The sequence below is a fragment of the Chrysemys picta genome, chromosome 14, assembly GCF_011386835.1.
Source record: "Chrysemys picta bellii isolate R12L10 chromosome 14, ASM1138683v2, whole genome shotgun sequence".
NCBI classification, from domain to species: Eukaryota; Metazoa; Chordata; order Testudines; family Emydidae; genus Chrysemys; species Chrysemys picta.
In genome coordinates, this window is record NC_088804.1 from 32846863 (window position 1) to 32860928 (window position 14066).

General features: G+C 38.0%; 1 protein-coding gene and 1 long non-coding RNA gene across 7 annotated transcripts in view; one reads left to right on the plus strand and one right to left on the minus strand.

Moving 5' to 3' along the window:
- The window catches only part of WWOX (WW domain containing oxidoreductase), a 674139-nt gene that overhangs the window by 504882 nt on the left and 155191 nt on the right, over nt 1-14066 (plus strand). The gene's annotated exons all lie outside the window — the stretch shown is intronic.
- On the minus strand, nt 379-6275 carry LOC112059880 (uncharacterized). Of its 3 annotated transcripts, none has more exons than XR_002889136.3 (3): nt 5657-6267; nt 4477-4622; nt 379-3349 (listed from the first exon to the last, which is right to left on the minus strand). It is a non-coding gene; the product is annotated as an uncharacterized LOC112059880 (long non-coding RNA). The 3 variants fall into 3 exon arrangements; XR_006174918.2 differs by having other exon boundaries at nt 379-3302; nt 5657-6266; XR_010592607.1 differs by having other exon boundaries at nt 379-4622; nt 5657-6275.

Genomic DNA, 14066 nt, shown 5'->3' on the forward strand with positions numbered 1-14066 from the left:
AACATTAATAAAACACATATGGGTTATTATTTTTACTATAATTTATTTGTATACTTGAGAGCACCCAGAGGGCCTCAATGAAGTTCAGGGGCCCACAGAAGAAAGAGACTGTGCTTTTCCCAAAGAGTGCAAGAGCAATACAATGTTTTGCTCCCAGAGAGAATTAGCTGCCACTTGCCCATGGCTTTGGTCGGTATACCACAAGCTTGGAAATACATTTCACCCTTTGGGAAATGTTTTACTGCTGTCACCTCGAAGCCAGTCAATATTTGCTACACACACACACGTGCACGCGCGCATATATGATCTCTGTGATATTTGTTTACCCTGGATTTATAAGATCCCATTGCACACTATAGAAGAAGAAAACTAAATATGCAAAGGACAGGTAGACTTTTAATGGAGTTACTAACTCAGTGTTTCTCCACAGAAACTGACCTTGAAATTGCTTTTTTAATACACAAGTCAAAATATGCAAATTCAGAATTCAGAGTGGCAGCTTAGAACCTGTATACACTTTGTTAAATTTCTTATGAAGGACAGGGAAATTTCTCATTTTACAAAGGCTGTTCATCAGCTTCTAAAACTGAGGATTGTAGACCACAGAGCTATGTAAATCCTGGGGGAGAAGGGTAGGAATTGACCCTCTGAGTTTCACCTTGAGCTTCCAGTTCAAGTGAACCAAAACATTTAGAGTGAAATTCAGTGGAAGTCCCACATTTCATTTGGTTTTGTTGTGAGATCCACCAGGGTTTGCTTGTAAAGACTGTGAATTATTGTCGAATTTGCGCAGTGCTTCAATTTTATAACAAAACCAAAAACTGGGAGAATTCCCAGCAGTTTCCTTTTGATTGACAATATTTTCTGAATTTTCCTTAGCAGCATTTGTTTTGCCACCACACAAGGAAATGTCTGGGATGGCTACTACAAGTAGAACTCCCAGTTAATCTGAATTCCCTTGCCATTTTTGCCGAGATTAATCATTTTGTATATATAAAAAAATTATAAACATCTAGTGCTTCTACCATCGCCTTTTCTAAATAATAATAATAATATATCCTAGCCCTGTTAAAATAGTTGTAATGAAGGAGTGTAAATTTTGCTGGAAGAAGCATTTTCATTCCATATTCTGCCTCCTGATCCTACTCAACAAAAATATAACTTATTTTTTAAAGGTATATCCATTGGTTATCTTCTCAGTCCCTACAATCTTTCAATGGAAACATAGTTTTCCCTCCTTCCTCCCCGCTCCTTGTTATAACCATAAAGAGTCAGTACCATGAATTTCAGTTAAGTTTATGATTAGTCCCTAACTACAGCTGCCACCACATTTGGCAAGGAAACCTCTTCTGGAAGCATTCTTGTAGATAGATAAACAAGCAGATATACTACGCTGGTGGACAGATGAATAGGAAATAGCTTGGTTCCCCATGATAAATCTATCACGGGTGGGGAGAAGATTCATGTAAAAACATTTGGTTATGTGGTAGTATAGAGGATTAGGCACATGCTATAATTAATGCCACTAGCAGTAAAAGGACATTAGGGATGTAGTGTGTGTTGATTATTTCTTCATTTTGTTTATGCTAGTTTCCTCTCCTTCGCAGCTGTATGGCTATTGCCAAAGAAAGCCCCAGAGACCAAGCTTTAGCCGCTGCTCCTCTGTAACTGCATCATTACCTCGCTCCAAACAAAGTCCTTTTTTTTTTTTTTTTTTTTTGTCAATAGAGGATGAAAACATTATTGGATTCAGGAGCTCATAGTAGTCCTATATGCAGCTAGGGACGAGGAGGATAGATTTATGAAATGGACCATTTCAAATGGCATTATCTTCCCACAGTGAGGTACACCTTTCATAAATCATGGGAGAGTGTTTGAAAAAATAGAGCATTTGTTATTCCTGCTATATATTATATTTGCATCCTCCACACTATGATCTTAAGGGAGGGCAGGAATCCTCAGTTTGGTTTTGTTCATTTCTAGCAATTAAGGATTTGTATGTTATGTAGGGGGGTGGGGGGAGAAGATAATGCAGAAGAAGAATTGGGGAAAAGTTTAACTGTTTTATTTTCCAATTTATTTCAGACTTAATTTTCTAGTGTTGGTAGAAAGCCAACAATTTATTCTTTACACTCATGAAATGTTACAGAGCATTCTATGCCTCATTATGTTGCAGCCAAGCTAATATAGATGCTTTAGGATCAACTAGGAAAAGGAGTGCAAGTACAGCCCAAAGCTTTTTATTATTTGTTTATTATTTATTTGTTGTTTATTAATACTGCTTTGTTTTTCTTCTCTGATACTCAAAGTGTCTACTTTGCTACATTAATAAAATGGTCTCTGATGCCTCTTGAACTTATCTGCCATCTATGAATTGTACTGGGAGGAAAGAGAGTTCTTTTTGTGTTGTCAGTATTTCTTCTGTGTTTTCACAATCCAATATTGCAATAATTTTACCAGTGAATCTGATGCCCCTTGGGATAAATGCAGGTCTCTATTAAACCTGTAACTAGACTGATGCGAAAAGTCAACGTTTATTACACAGTATTATTTGTGTGGCTGCCTTAAAAATAATCTCTTTGCTCTGGAGAGAAAAGTTTCTAGCATGTTATGTGATAGCAACATGTCATTACTTGTAATGAGCCAAACAGAGAAGCCTTGATTTTGGCCAGTGTATTTTGTCCAGCAATGTTGGAGACAGTGAAGCAAAATGACCTGGGTTTATATATAAAAACCTGAGGAAATTTCATATAGAAGAACTAAATTTAAAAACAACATTCTTTACAAAGTCAAGCACTCGAAAGTTTTCAGATTTCTGGTTTCCTCTGCAACCTTTATTCTGCCTGTTTGTGAGTAAGCATTATGATATAGTTTTTAATTACCTGATCACAAACTGTTTTTTCATAGGACCCAGCCTCATTCATTGTAGAATATGGACACACAAGTTGACAGAATTAAAGTTGTATGGGCAACTGCTAACCTAGGTTTCCATAATTTTCAAATGCTTGACTTTGCTACCTAAATAATGGTCTTTTTAGCGTGGGTTTTTTGGTATGTTTAAATGGCTACACCTTATGTTTTGTATATTTAGCAAGCTGCCAAAGACTTCCTGAACAGCTCAAGTGGCAAAATGGAAATGGTGATTTTTAGAAGTTTATACCTCAGCTAAATCTGAATGGAACATACTAGTTTCCTTACAGAATATTATCCTTCTCTTCTCTTCTCTTCTCTTCTCTTCTCTTCTCATTTCTCCCTGATCTCTCTCAGTCATGCTTACCAAGAGCCTTTGTTGTAGCCAGAAGCTAGATGGAAAAGAGTGCTCTTGTCAACATGAAGTTCAAAAATTCATCTGCAGTGGAAAGTAAAAAAAAACCCCACCAAAAAACAGTAAAGATCAAATTGGCAATGTATTCCTGAAATTTCTGCAGACACTATTACTTCAGATGTTATGATCCCTGCTTTTCAAGACTCTCAGGTCCTCAGCCTACTGTCCTAAGGACCATTTCCATACTTAGGTATCTGGACCCTGAATATGATGGGTTGGCACATGAGATGTTAATTCTCTACATCATTCTTGAGGTTTGTTACCTTGTTAGAGTGAACTGCATATAGCTAGTGCAAGCTTACTGTACCACGCATGCTGCTACATCATGAGCCGAGTGAGGTGATCCCTCTTTATGACATGTATGCATTGATAAAGTTCACACATTCACTACACATTACCGGTAGATATGCCTGTTGTGCTGAAAGAAGATGTAAATTATTAATCAGCCTGCAGCATTCCCAAGAGAGCATTAAAGTTGTAAAAGACAGTTCTCCAACATACAGCACCATATTTTCTTCTGGGGAGACAGGAAATGTTCTTGTCTCAAAAAAATTGTGATCCCTGGCCCATAAAAAGTGAGAAGAACGCATAGCAGCTTGTTGAAAACAAATAGCTATAGCTTCTTGCGAGAAAGAGTAGAATCTGATTTCTGTGACTTTAAGAGCTTGGTACACAATAATATTGGTCATGTCACTATGACAGAGGAATTGCTTTTATAGTTGAGCTGTGATATTTCCTTATGTCTTGAACAATAGTGTATCTGATGATAAAAATGTCTCTCTCATGGGTATTGCCACTCCTATTTTGAGGCCATAGTATATTTTTCTGTTGCTGTACAGTGGTTCTGAATACACCATTCTGTATGCAGTGTTGTTGTAACTGTATCGGTCCCAGGATATTAGAGAGACAAGGGTGCGTGAGGTAATATCTTTTATTGGACCAACTTCTCTTGGTGAGAGAAACAAGCTACACCACTCTGTGCCAGTTTTGTATCCTGACCACTGGTTTTGGTCTTTGCAGTTCTTTACCCACAGATCCATACAACTTTGGAAAGCACTGTTTTATGCATTTAAAACTTGGTCAAAATTTTGCAGGAACATCTTTTACTGACTCTAAGATTGCAGTTCTTTGACCCAGTTCACAGTACTCACCTTCTCTAAACTCATAAAGTTTTGTTGTTGTTTTAATCAGAGGATTCTGTGCAAATTAAGGCCATTGGACTTTCCATTGCTTGTGGTATCCATAGCAAACGATATCCCCATGAATCCTGCTTCTGCTCTCAGTTAGTGATGTAAATCTGGAATAATAATAGTGTAAGAAAAGGGAACTGTCCCTTATGTATTAACTGCAAACCCTAGCAAGGACATATAAAAACTTTGCTAACATTACCTTTGTAAATGATAGGAGAGAAAGGACTAAACCAGGGGTCGGCAACGTTTGGCATGCGGCTCACCAGGGTAAGCACCTTGGCGGGCCGGGCCAGTTTATTTACCTGCTGACGCGGCAGGTTTGGCCCATCCTGGGCCAATGGGGGTGGCGGGAAGCCACGGCCAGCACATCCCTCGCCCGCGCCGCTTCCCGCCGTCCCCATTGGCCCGGGACGGCGAACCGCGGCGAGTGGGGGCTGCGATCGGCCGAACCTGCCACGTCAGCAGGTAAATAAACTGGCCCAGCCTGCCAGGGTGCTTATCCTGGCAAGCCGCATGCCAAACGTTGCCGACCCCTGGACTAAACATTAGTCTTCCATTAAAAATAGATCAAAAATACCAAAAGGAGGGGAAAAAACAGTGAAATAAGAAATTAGGATACCTCCACTCAAGGCCTGCAAATGAGTTTGCTAAACATGTTTTCTCAGGCTACTCAGATTTTAACTTCCTGTCTGTGCCTGAAGCAATAAAGACAGAAATACTATCATTAGCTTCAAAACCTTTCTTAACAAAAACAACAACAAACCCTCCTAGCTACATTTTTTTTTTTTATTTTCCCCTTTAGCTAAATATCTGTATAAATTACAGGACAATGTTACCCACTCAATTTAGGGCACCCCGCCTATACCCTACTGAGGGCTCAAGGCGTGACCTGGTCAATTTAGGCACCCTCACCCTTTCCCTTCCGAGGGCTCAGAGTGTAAGGCAGCTATCCTTACCACGGGGCTCAGGAAGAAACCTGGTCAATTTAAGTTCCCGCCCTTTCCCTCAGGGCTCAGCTCAGAGCTCTATGGGTCTGTGGAACCTTTTCCCAGTGAAAAAGCCTTACACAGCTGTGCTCTAAACATCTATTTATTAGCAACACACACAGAATACATATACCAAACAAATCTCTAATGCTCACCACTCCCAGTATACAGACAAATTTCACCCAATGGCCAGTCAGGATTCATTCATCTGGGGGTTTCCGGCGATGCCTCTGCACATCACGGTCGTGCAGAGGGGTCAGAGTTCCAGCAGCTTGATGTTGAACTGCAGTCCAGAAATAGTTCCCGGCAAGCATTGTTATTCATTTACATTACATAGGTAAAACTAGCTCCCTCCTTCAAATTTACTAAACCTATCACATGATCCCACACTCCTAAATAACAAAAAATTTAACCAATTACGCACTGGCATCTATGTAGCTTCCTTCCTGCCCAAGTTCTTTACATTTTATCATTCATGCCCAAATTGTAATTTAATTGTGACCTTCTCTATTTGTGCAGATGGTCAGCATAAAATGCTGGTCAGAGCTTATTTTACCATTTGTTGAGTCTCTTTCTGTATCCTCCCTAATTTCCCAGTGCCTGGGGGTGTCTACTTTATAACCTTGGTGGTTATAACTCTCGTTAGGGACATTCCTGAGGTTGGGGGTGCTTTGGCAGCAGCAGAACATTCTTTTTTTCAATTTTAGTAGTGAACTCCCTGAGTTTCACCCAAGGCTGGTTTTTATTGTGGGGGGTGGAGGGGTGTTGATCAGGTCTCAGGCCTACAACAGGTGCAACCAGGATTTTGAATATTAACTTGAATGAGAGCATGAAAAGGTGTTCCCTTTTCTTTCTTAGAGAGTCTGGTTGTGCTCTCGTTGACTACAGCTGCTCCAACTGGATGCTTGCTTGAAGAATGTTAATTTTCATGCTTGAAAGAAGAAATCTCAGGTTTCCTGGGTGAACTAACTGTTAATGGATTTTAAAAAAATGTATCATCAGTGGCGTAGGAGGGTGTGGACTGTGCTGGGCTCAACATACATACTCTGTGATCAGATAACGTGTTATCATAATGAAGCCGGTGGGTAACACTTTGCATTGTTCAATAAAGTAATTGGTCTGCCCCCCTCACTTAGCCTCTTGAGCACTGCGAAGAATAATGGTGCACCTAACTGCTATTTATAACAATTTTCACTTCCTCCAGGGTCTAAATTGGAAACCTAATTTCAGATCTATAAAAGCTAAATATGTAAAAAAAAAAAAAAAAAGTCCCCAAATGAAGCTAGAGCTGCTGCTCACACGCATTTCAGGCTATTGCTTTCTGACAAGGTTCAGGTTGATTTACCTTGCAGTGGATATATAATTATGTCATTGAAAAACACTAGCAATTAAATAATTTTTTCTTAGGGTACTGTTTTATGAACAAGGACAAGCTGCAAGAAGTCAAAGGAAAGAACACAGTGTGCTGTTCCCCAGCACATGACAGTGGGGTAGTCATGTAAACACTTTGCTTTCATGTTTTGAGAGATATAGGGGGCGAAGGAAGAGGTTCTCTCTTTAAAAAAATACCCTTTCCAACATAAGCCAATTTTAGTTATCTTCTTTTTCGCCTCTGGTCAGTGTATCTTCGTTGCACTTCTTCAGAAACAGAAAACCTAACACAAGTACACATGTGCATATATATGTGGATATATACAGATATATATGCTTTTGCATGTCTATAGCTAGACTGTGTACTTGCATGTGGATTTGTAATATAAGGTTTGTGTGTGTGCTCATTTCACAGCCTTTCATGATATTCAGCAGGCTAACACCAACTTTTATAAGGGTATTTGCGGTAACATGTTCGCGCTTTTATGACAGAGTTGGTATCAACAGTTTCAATATCATTTTTTCTATTTGATTATGAGCGTGTTAGTGTTTCAGCTTAGCCTAATTATCGCTTTTGACTCACCCCAACATATAATGTTGCATGTCATGCTGTACTACTTTTAATTTCACAGCTGAACACATTTCTATTGTTCTAATCCCGCTCTCCAAGTCTCACTTTAACTCCATCTGGAGGACATGCAAGGTGTATGGCTTCCTGAGGTAGCAGTAGTAATATCTATGGATCACCCTGCGGGGAATATGAGTGGAACAGTGCAATCCAAATATTTTCTCCTTCAGGAACTAAATGTGTCATTCTTATGGCACATGCTGCCTCTACCAGATGGATTAGTGTTCTGGGCTGCTGTTGAATGTGAGTGAATCATTCATCAGCATGGTGCTATAGGACCACTGGACTTTCTCTGCTGAAGGAAAAACTAAATAACAGTGCAGCTAAGGATGTAAGAAACAAGGGAGAGTTCAATATCAAATTTAAAAAATGGAGAGGCACCTCACAAACATATCAATAATATTTTTTCCTCATTATCTATATATCTATGTGTTTTTTAACACATATGATAGTGAAAATAACTGTTATTTTAGCTCCCAAAGCCTTTCCTCATTGCTCTAGCCTTAATGTCTTGTCATGAGGTTCTGATGTGACATCTTCCTGAAAATGTGTATTGCTCATTTACCCAATTTCTGTCAATCTAAAATACTCCCTCATTTCTTCTTTGGGAAAACTTCCAAACGCCTAAGTGAAGTGCAGTCAAATTTTCATGGCCTATGGAAAATCCAGTCTGTACTCTGACACCTCTGAGAGTTTCCTACTTTCCTACGCAGCCCACTTATTACCTTCTAAGTTATGTGTCCTCCTCTTCCAAAGAAATCTATTTCAGGGAGTAGCAAAAGTACATAGCATGTGAGTGCTTAACCAAACATCTCACATTAATCCAGTTCAAGCATTTTCATAAATGCAGACTAAGGGGAGGCTGCTTCCTGACAGATTTAATATCGACATTTTCAGAATCAGGTTTCAACGTTTTGAACTTTAGAGATTTCAAGGCAGTATTTTCCCTCTCTTTGTCAAACATCATTGAGGAGATCGTTTTCATGTTTAAAGAAGTAGTTTATCTTTGACTCTGGATAGATGTAACCAAGCTTTTTGTGTATACTATACTAGTGGCAGCTGTAGATCAAAATTTTAATTGGACCCAATAAACCTCCTCAGCTGGACATGAGCTCATTAACTAAGGGCACTTTTACGTGTGCCTATGAGGTCTATGCTATGACTGCTGTATTGTTCAATGAAATGTGGGTACTCTTTCTGATTATATATTAAACAGTGGTAGGAATAACAAAGTCAGCATTTACAACTAATTACCCTACAGTGATATTGAAGACTCTGCAGTTCTTGTATCTCAGAATGCAGTATGGGGTCATGGTTTGTAAACGTTATCTTTTATATTGAGAGTCCACTGTAGCAAGTATGGTGGCAGGATGTTCTTACTTGTGGCCCTCAGCTCTGGAAAATGCTTCCTCCATGGCTTTGAAAGAACCTGAATTTGTTGCCCTCATGGATATCATAGAACTAGAAGGGATCTCGAGAGATCATCTAGTCCAGTCCCCTGCACTCATGGCAGGACTAAGTATTATCTATGTTGCATAGTGTATCAATTTACAAAGGCTTTTGCCCAAAGGGTGTTTTGAATATGGGTGTTCTTCTGGCTTGTGAAGTTTCTTTGGACTTGTCATTTTGTTAACTGAGTTTGTTTTAATTTGTAATTGTGGCATGGAGGGTGTGACTTCTGCGACTTGACTTATTAATGGCTAGATTCTGTGCCCCTTACACAGTACCTTACATCACAGTTAGTTCCACTGGTCTCGATGGGCCTATTCTGAAAGATACTGCTCACTGTGACTAGGACTGGCCCAATCTGCACCAAAATGCTGACTATGAAAAAGATGATTACAATTCAGGGTTTATAATCAGAAGTACTTCACAATGTGAGTGAAAGTCTGTGAATCATGTACTTAAAGATGTGTGGTCTACAGTTATAATAGGGCGTTAGCCACAGGTTCTTGGGGCCAACAGGTAATCCCTCTCTGATTTTTTGAGGGAAGAAGTACAAGTATGTTAACCTGTGCGGTGATCATGTAGTTTATAAAGTGCATAGCATTCAAAGATGACTTTTTGAGGGTCACAAGAGAAAACAATGTTATCACCAGTGATTTTGTGGTAGCATGCATGGTCTGGAATATAGCATTTATCTGCCCTGAACATGTCAGTTCCCAGTGATCTGGGTTTAGTGTAGAAAGAATAGAGATGTCACAGCTCTTTTTGGCTGAGGCGGTATGGTTAATGTTTTGTCTGTGAGAAGGATGGAGCCCAACTGCTATACACCTTTAATCTTGTATCTTCTTTCCTGTGAAGCCTTTGTAATTCATAACACAATCACGTTACTCAGGAATGTTTCTTTAGATAGATTCTATCTCTGAGAGCTTAAGTCAAGGGATTTTCAAACAGTCACTTGATTTATGTATGTGAACATGTAGCTCATAAAAGGACTTTATTTTACAACTTCTTTAGCAATATAGGGAAGAAAACCCCAAATCATAATTATAACTCAGCTATTATTATTTTTCTTTTATTCAATGCAGCATCATATATTTGTGTGGGTGGAATTCTCATCATTGTATCAATTTGCAAAAGAAAAAATTGTATGGTGAGAAAGATGACTAATGCTTCCATCTTTACTTGAGTTTGTTCCACAGTTCTGTTTTCCTTATTGTGACTGTATCAGCAAATTTGATTTCAGTTCTCAACGCTCTTTCTTTAGTTTCACTTATTATACTTTTACATCTGTTAACTGCTGAATGAACCATTTTTGTGTGAGTAGATTCACTATTTCAAATAATTAACAAACACACCATTTTTTCCTCATTTGAATACCTTTTTTTTTTTAAGCTCAAATATTATTTGGCCTTATTTTCTCCAATTCATCACTAGTCATTAGATGAGTGAAATACCATGGTGCCTTTTTTAAGACTTGGACTAGCTGACTTAACATTCAACCACACTTGCTTTTTGAGGTTTCTCTTCTTTATTGAAACAGTCCTTTTAATGTCATCTTTAATTTAATCAGATAATGTCATCAAAATAACATTTACTCTATTACTGCAAATTCACTGCATTATTAACTAGTGTAACTAGACAAAAAGATGGTATTAAACCCCCATGGAAATATATACTTACAGTAAAAAATGATACAGTTCATAGAGGCTCTATATTTAATTTGCAGTTTCAAAGCACTCTCTATGGAAAGATTTTATGGTTCTGAAATAATTTAAAAACACATTTTACTAGAACCCATAGTAGGTCTCCCCATCAACCCTCCTGATTGCGTGTGTTATGGTTCTTTGCACAGCTGTAAAATAACCAAAAAAATATGTGTAACAGGACCACAGATAAAAAAAAAAATCTTCTGATTGTCATCCTTTAAATTGGGTGGATCTGGGGTCTTTCTAAATTTTAGAATTGATTGAACACTTTTATTTCAAAAATGCTAAGTCAAAGAACTTGCCTTTCTCATACAGATTTATTTTAATTTGATGCCCTTCTATTTTCTGTCTTAGAGGACACATTCGATTTTGCTGTCCAAAATTAATTTGGATTTAACACCTAAACTGTATATTAAAAAAATGTTTGACAGCCCAGGTTTTGTTGGCTGCGATAGCAGCATGAGTTCCTGTTAACATGAATGTTACATCTTCATGTGTGTTGTTATAATCGATAACTTCTTATAGGCTTCACTTTCTAGAATCTTAAAATTAGATATGGAAAAGAGCTATTCGCTCATCTAGTCATTCCTTTGCCAGTCTAGAATTGTTCCATACAGTGTGCCTTCTAATATGTTTCAAACTATGTTGCCACCATTTCTATTTGAAAGTTTTTCCATAGTCTAGCTCTCATAACTCTCAAGAGCATTTGAATGAATGGAGTGCCAATTAATAAAACGGATGTCTAAAAAGGGGAATCTCAGGTAGGAGTAGAAAGGTTATTTTACTTCTGAATTTGGCTGGAATACCAGTTCTGGTGTCACCATTCAATACACAAAGGATGTTGAAAAATTGGAGAGGGGTCAGAGAAGACCCACAAGAATGATTGAATTACAGGAAATTGTGCCTTAGCATGAAAAGACTCAAGGAGTTTAATCTGTTAAATTTAACAAAGACAAGGTTTAGGGTTGACTAGATCGTAGTCCATAAGTACCTACATGAGAGAAAAAAACTTGGATCATAGAGGGCTCTTCAATCTAGCAGACAAAGATATGACCAGATCTAATGGCTGGAAGTTGAATCTAGATAGATTCAGAATAGAAATAAGGCACAATTTTTTTTAACAGTGAATGTAATTTGTCAAGAATAGTGGTGGATTCTCCATCACTGGAAAATTTAAAATCAAGATAGGATGTTTTTCTAAAAGATATGCTGTAGTTCAAAGAGAAATTAATTCAATGAAGTCCTATATCTTGTGTTCTACAGATCAGAGTAGATTATCACAGTAGTCCCTTTTAGCCTTATAATCTATGAACTCTAGTTAACTAACATGTTTGTAAATGCAAATATAGACACTCCATAAATGTTTATTCCAGGATACTTATGTTTATTCCTGTTTGTGGGTCACCCAAGGCTGAATATTAAAAAGTTGGTTTTTGCCATCTCAAGTAATTCCTTTCCATCCCTGATGTTTATACTCTTGAAATATTTGTAAATGGCTATCATATAATCTTTTCTAAACAGTTCATATTTAGGTTTTTGAATCTTTCCTTGTATATCAATTATCCCATCATCTCCTTTATTCAATTTTGCTGCATATCTCTAAACTTCCTTTAATCTGTCTTCATCTTTCTGGTAATAAGGTGCCTAGAACTGAACAAAGTGATCAGTTATGTAGTAAACCTTCTGATTATATGAATTAGTTGTAATTACAATTTGAAAAACAAAGCCACGTGCAATTATACTTTAATTGCAATGTAACTACACTATAATTCACGTACTCTTATTATAAACTGTAATCTTTATTCCTTAATAATGAGAGGTAAATTGTTTTAATATGAACAAACATGAAAAAATTCCAAACCAAACCATTGCTGAGATTCAGAAAGTTTGACTAAGTTATGCTTCTCCAGTATTTTTCATGCATGTGTGTCTGTCTGTTCACTGTCCTATTTCCAGTCCTACCTAGAACTAAAGTGCTGAAATCCAGCAAGAAAGGTTGTTCTTGTGATCTTTTCATCCTGATAGGAAGAAAGGAGTATCAGAAATCTCATGAGAAATTATGTCATATAAGATTTCCAGTCCAGATTTGCAGAGCCAAGAGCTGGCTCTTTGGATAAACATCTAAACTTTTGAGTTCTCATTACAATGAAATCTCAGAAGCTTTTGAAGTTTCCAAACCTGAATAATGTTTGTTTCCTCCATGATTTTGATAGTTGACTGGTGATGCATTGAAGTTTTCAACTCATCTTTTGAAAGACCAGGATATCAAAGAGGGGGGGAGGGATAGCTCAGTGGTTTGAGCATTGGCCTGCTAAACCCAGGGTTGAGTTCAATCCTTGAGGGGGCCACTTAGGGATCTGGGGCAAAATCAGTACTTGGTCCTGCTAGTGAAGGCAGGGGGCTGTACTCGATGACTTTTCAAGGTCCCTTCCAGTTCTAGGAGATGGGATATCTCCATTAATTAAATTAAAACGATCAAGCACACACATGTACACTACCAGTTATTCTCTACAGACTCCTTAACATTTTAGTGAAGACATGATGACAACAGAACAAGCCTAATTTGAACAGGAATCAGACATTGCAAAGACCTCTCAATGGTTAATTAGTTCTTTGTGGCTCTACAAATGCTTTGTCTTTTCAACATGAGTTCAGTGGAATCATGGGACTTCTGTTTGTTATTAACAGTATCACTGAGAAAAAAGGCATGGTCTGTAGTCTGGTCTATCAGACCACTGGGGAAGCAAATTTCAGAGCAAGGGTCTTTCTAATGAAATGGCCTATCCCCAGACATGCAAATCTAGGTAAGGTCCATTTAACTATTCAATGATCTGAGAGAGGACTATAAAATATCTATTCCCCTAACCATAAAGCATTTTTTCAGATCTAATCCAACACTTTGAGTTACACTAGGAAGTTTCTGAGGAACTCTATTCAAAATACTGCTTAGAAATAAGCATCTGATATTTCCATGTGATTTACTAAGATAACCTCATGTAAAGTACATTTCAGCAATTCGCTTTGGATGTGACAAAGGAATGGGCAACAGAGGCAAGGCCCTCATCTCAAAGAAAAGGTAACAACCTTCTTACCAAGCACTTACGGGAAGGATTATTCTTGGACACATCTGCAGCATGAACATCCAGAAGCAGCTGAGGATCCTAAAGGACCCCCTGGCTGAAGCAATTAAGCAGCTGTCTAAACAGCTGGAAGGCTCCCAACTTTCCCTTTCTTTGCCTGTGTCTTGCCCAAGGATGTGTCTTTGTCAGTAGAAATATTACAGCTTTTTATTTTCTGCTGTACATATATATTCAAAAATAGTTTTAATCTGTTGAAAGCCGGGAAAAAATAGACATTTGATGTGCATTCTTTGTCATCTTCTGAGAAGTCCCTTTAGCTCGATACATGAACATG